Genomic DNA, 6000 nt, shown 5'->3' with positions numbered 1-6000 from the left:
GGCTATTCAAGGTGTACCACATTTATTGGAGCAAATTAAAAACACTTTAATTTTACTGAGAACTTTACCTTTTCGTGCAACATTTGATATGACAATCCATTTCGTGTACAATAAGTTCAATTTGTAGTAGAATAACAGATATGTCCTGTGTTACAAATTAAAAGCTAAGTCCTCCTATTGTTTAACAATGTGTCATGTCCTACCAAATTGTCACGAAATTCCTTACGTGGTCGCATTGTCCTGGTTTTCGTTATAATAATATCTTGCTTTAGTTTTCAATATCCAATAGGATAATAATTTGACATAAACATTAGTGATGAATCACTGTATAAAAGGTACAATAGTTAGGTTATCATTAAAGCGACACCTAGGTATAATGATACACTACATCTACCGCATGTATATGTCGTGGTCATATCGTAGATTTGATCATTTCATGATATGAGTGGCCATTTCACGAAATGGTCGCATATCGTGAAATGGCCAACATAGTTTGATCAGATCGTTAAATCGTCAACGTTTCACGATTTGGTCATCCACATTTGGCCAGATCGTATAAAATATAAAGAGTCCATAAAATATTAAAAAAATTCAGAATAACTATATTCTAAAAACTTGTTTAATGTCATTTAAGTTAGTGCCGCGGCAGCGGCCGGCGAATGCCAGAAGCGAATCGTTTTTGCAATAGAAAACAGTTAGGTTAGGTTAGGTTAGACTTTGATAAACAACGCACGAGCCGAGCGAGCAAAGCGAGCGTGCCGCGGCAGCGGCCGGCGAGTGCCAGAAGCGGATCGCTTTTAAAAAAACAAACAATTATAATAATATAGTAGTAGTTTCTTAAATTATTTTATTTAAGTCGCATTTTTTCTTAAATACATATAAGATATCCACATTTTCCATAGTACTTGTACCTCTTCGTCGTAAATTCTTTGCTATGACTTTCTTCATAATATTGTTATTAAACGAATTATGAAGTTTTTAACTGTGAATAATTTAATTTTCGCCAGCGGCCGCCATCTTATCACATAAACACAGAGCTTGCAGCGCCTCTACCAACGATTAATGTAACTATTTTACGATATGATCAAATAATTTTGATCATTTCATGAAAAAACCGTGCGTTAATTGGCCATATCGTGAAACGATTTCTTATCATTGATCTGCCCAAACCACATCATGATGTGGCCAAACTAAATTGGCCATTTCACGATATGCGACCATTTCGTGAAATGGCCACTCATATCATGAAATGATCAAATCTACGATATGACCACGACATATAGATACAATGCTTACATACTATATACAGTATTATCTATGTTACATACTCTGAGCTTGTACAATGCTTATACATATTCTGAACTGAGATCTATCCATGCTCTGGACTCTAGGAGAGCCTAAAATGCTCGAAAGTCTTGTTACTCCAATTTTTGTTACAAAAAACCAAAACAAACGCTTAACAAACTTCTAGCATTCCTACAGCTCCATTGCCCAATGGGTACACCTGTATCGAGTGCCTTCGAACATGGAACTTTGAAAGCTTCAGTCACAGTTCTTAGGGTGGCTGATGGCTAGTGGCTGGTGGCCGGCGGGCGGCGGGGCGCAGGGCGCGGGGCGCGGGGGACGCGGCGGGGTGTGGAGGCTGGAAGGTGTCGGCTGCTGCGCGCACGCTGCCTCATTCGGTGTCCCGCGACTGCCACGATCACACGCGTCCACAGCTCCGTGCCGACGCCGCCCGGTACGTACCGCGCTTGCGCAACCGACGACGTTTTGACCACAACAACTCTATTTAGAACACCACACTTCCCATCGGAGTCGAGTGTTCGAACTAGCCGTCGGTAAGGATCTCTTTAAATCCTTATCGATAGTTTCATAGTTATTTTTTGTCTACTTTAGTGTTACATTTACGAGTAAATAATAACTAATTTCTTACATGATACGAAATGTGAAGTTGTTGATCCTGAAAGAAAAGTCAAAAGATCGTCGGTTCAATATTTATATTTTGTGTATTTAGTAAGTAATTTGTGGTGTGTTTGCGTCGAGGTCGACGGGACCCTTTCTAACTATTTCACTAAGCAGTGGCCGAATCAGCTAGGATAGTGACTAAGTGATCGGTTCTAAGTGCAAAGTATAGCATGCCGCGGCCGTCGGAGTCGGAGTCGGTTCTCACTAACTAATGAATAGTCAAACAATCGATCGTGGAACATGCAAATACTGCGTCTTTTAGTGTTTAGATAAAAAAAAAAACGTTTGTATGCAAATGTGGTCACTTCGTGCGGTGGCTTCCCAGTATGTCATCACGTTAGCTTACATAATGAGAGACCTTTTATCGCTGTAACCTACATTTTACTTCTCAACCTTTTATTTTCTTCACTCTTTCTGCACATTTTCTTATTTCAGGTCGAAGTCGAAGTAGTTCTTATGTCACGGTCGCATATATATATGATTTATGACCTGAGGTCAAAAGCCATTGAAATAAACATCGCTTTTTATAATAAACTTTGACAAATATTATAAGACGATAGAATAACATTGTTTAAACAATCATCTAGCGATAAAAAGTAGAGAAAATGTGTCAAAGTTACAAAAGGCGTTGGCCTTACAGCTGAAGCGTGTTGTTCAGATCGATCTTTTCAGACGACAATTACTCAAACATAGCATGAACGTTTTCAATTCAGAAGCCAAATTGGTTTTGCGAGACAAACGTAATTCGGAGGTCAAGGATAGAATCTATATGAAACCGATGATTGGTGGAACATTCGATTATCGCGATTCGAGTCGCGCTGGAAAGCGATATTGCGAGAGTTGTTGCAAGAGAGCGCTGCGCCGCGGCTCTGCTTCCCGTAACCCGTAAAATGCATTACTTATTTTCTAAACAACTAATGTGCGCCTAAACTGGAACAGTGAAACTTATAAAGCTCTACATCTATTTGCCGTTATCGTCAGTTACTTGAACTCTATAATGACTATGTCACAATCAATTCTTAAAATAATTGTCAAAGTCTAAAATATTCCCTGTACTTGCTATACTATAAAAATAAATTTATAAAATATAAGTACCTACTGAAAAATTCTAAAATATCCATCCGTCATAATTTCCTCTACGTAATGGAAAATTATGACATTAAGAAATTTCGATAGAGTTGTAATTAAACACGCAATCGTAAAACTCGCTCACTTTTCGCGTTGCTCTTAATAATCAATAGTTTAATTATAAGTCGCAATTACCAGCTGATGTTATCTGACTATCGTAGTATCAAAATAAACAAAGTGTACGACGCGTCACGCGGACGGTCGCGACGGCCGCGCCGCTGGTTCAGTTCCGACTTACATAACTGCACCTTTCTATGCGAGCTGATATTCGATTACAGTTCGATTAAAGAAACAAACGTTCGCTTGCATAACCCGCTTGCAACACGGCGGGATCACATATTGTCTACGACCGCTCGTGGAATCCTTACCGAATGTATACAAATCAATATTTTGTATGTAAAACATATTATGTAGAGAAGAACATAGAGCAACTTAAAAATATAGAGCAACTCTTCAATTTTTGCGCTACCACCTGTATTTTCCTAAAAAAGTAAGCTAGAATCTTTAATTGTTTGTCTAATGGCTTCCTCAGCAATCCGTGATTACTATATAATATGTGTTACACACAACCGCAATAAGCACGGTAATGTAAGTTTAAACAAATGCTTTCAAAATGTAGCAAATTGTTCGCCTTAACCGTAACGTTGCGAAATTAATAGCGCCTCATTTTGTGCGCTCGGGTTTTGTAAAATCGTTTACAAGCTTATTAAGGATTGTAAAAGAAGACACCGACAAAATAGAGAAACTATTCGCATGCACGATATTATAATGAGGTCGTTAAAGTATTATTTAAAGAGTAACTCCATTTGATTATACTTACATCATTAAAGTAGACAATTTATATGATTGCGTCAAATATATTCACCTCATCTCTCTATAATGTTTATAAATTAGTTACTTAATACCTTTGAATTCACACACATATCATATCAACAAATAACTTCATTTGACTCATTTGTCTTTGGCGAACCTTACGCACCCAGACTCACAAGTACATACATTTGGGTATTTCCTTATATTATTTCGAAGGTTCTACTCATGACTCAATTGTTATTGGAATTTCATCCTGTATTTAAGGCACATACCCTTTAAACATTCAACAAGCTAAATAAAGATGTTAAACTCTAATCATTTTTACGTAGCTTGTATTTGTTTTTGTTGGAACACGTTAGTGAAGTAGAAGTTACTACGTACAATTTAGTTAACTATTAATAGAGTGGCCATAACAATTGAGTGCGGGTTCGCACGTGTGCAGTCGGCGGTCGCATTAGGGCATCCTTCGCGAGCGTTGGCCAACAACACGCCGCTCGCATACTGACTGCCTTGCGAAATGAACGATTTTCCTTGCCTAAAGTTGAAGGGAAATTTAATTCGTATAATCAGCTAGAACTAATTTTAGTTTTAAAAACGTAGAGCTAGAAATATTTAATTCTATTTTTTTATAACAAACATTTGAATGTTTATAAGATAAAGGTTCAGTAAGCAAACTAATAATGGTGTCCAAAGTACCTACCTATTATAATATTTTACATAGAACGATTTCACAAATCTACATTCACTTTACATTTTTGCAAGTTCTTAACTACTTATAAATTATTTAATAAATTCGTATTCTTGACTGATAAAAAACCAATTCACGGTCTAATTGTACCGACTGTTGACTGGAAACAGATTACTCGGTTCTTTTCCTTTCTTATAAAGCTGTTTAAATAAATATTCATAAAATGAATTAGCTTGAAACGCGCAAACTATAAAACCGCAGCGAAAATTCTCAATTACCTAGAATACAGGACATAACAATTATCGGCTGGTTGGTGTTCATTAGATTTAGTTGTAAAATGACATAATACAATGACATTGAGTGTGAATGTTTAGTGCCGCGCGGCCCGCGCTTGCGGGGATCCGCCATCGAACGCTAATAGTCTAAGATCCGGCTGCAGGATTAGTGCGTTCATCGGTTTTTTGCTGAAAACCGAATTTTTATGTATATTTATAATTAGGAGAATATATATCGACTAGGTTGCCAGTCAAAATTTGGCCGCAAGCATGTTTAATTAAAATTTTTCTAATCGATTTTTGGGAAAAAAATTCGTTCACATTTTTTTTTGAATAAAATGTAGTCTATATCACGGCAAATGATATAAAGATTCAAAAAAATCACGGTTGCCGCTTTTCACCTGGCCGCAACATCTTGGCAGCCTGGTGCAAACAGGTATGATTTCGATTCATTTTTACGTTCATAACGTACATTTATGAATCATATATCAAATTAAAGCTAATTTTTTTCTATTTATTATCATATATGGTTGCCTAATTAAATCCGGCCGCAAATAAGGGTTGCCGGCTGTTAAAAATTATAAATATTTACGCCTATTAGTACACCGACGCATTCTTTTTATGAATATTTATAATTAGGAGAATATATATCGATTAGGTTGCCAGTCAAAATTTGGCCGCAAGCATGTTTAATTAAAATTTTTCTAATCGATTTTTGGGAAAAAAATTCGTTCACATTTTTTTTTGAATAAAATGTAGTCTACATCACGGCAAATGATATAAAGATTCAAAAAAATCACGGTTGCCGCTTTTCACCTGGCCGCAACATCTTGGCAGCCTGGTGCAAACAGGTATGATTTCGATTCATTTTTACGTTCATAACGTACATTTATGAATCATATATCAAATTAAAGCTTATTTTTTTCTATTTATTATCATATATGGTTGCCTAATTAAATCCGGCCGCAAATAAGGGTTGCCGGCTGTTAAAGATGTTGAATATTTAAGGTTGAGTGAAAGAAAATATGTCGTCCTTTTCAAAATGACAAATTTAAAAAGTAATATTGATTTAATATAATTAACAGCCGATCCTCTCTTTTTCTAGTTGTTTCGCTGCCGCACGCGAATGCG

The 6000-nt window shown here is 36.6% G+C and overlaps 1 protein-coding gene across 1 annotated transcript in view; it reads left to right on the top strand.

Moving 5' to 3' along the window:
• Nucleotides 1–1652: 1652 nt before the first annotated feature.
• The window catches only part of LOC123700707, a 34737-nt gene continuing 30389 nt past the window's right edge, over nt 1653–6000 (top strand). The window contains exon 1 of the mRNA XM_045648017.1: nt 1653–1738. The gene's annotated coding sequence lies outside the window, so the exon portion shown is untranslated. The remainder of the gene's footprint in view (nt 1739–6000) is intronic.

Source organism: Colias croceus, chromosome 20, assembly GCF_905220415.1.
Source record: "Colias croceus chromosome 20, ilColCroc2.1".
NCBI classification, from domain to species: domain Eukaryota; kingdom Metazoa; phylum Arthropoda; class Insecta; order Lepidoptera; family Pieridae; genus Colias; species Colias croceus.
This window is presented reverse-complemented; position numbering and strand designations above follow the sequence as displayed.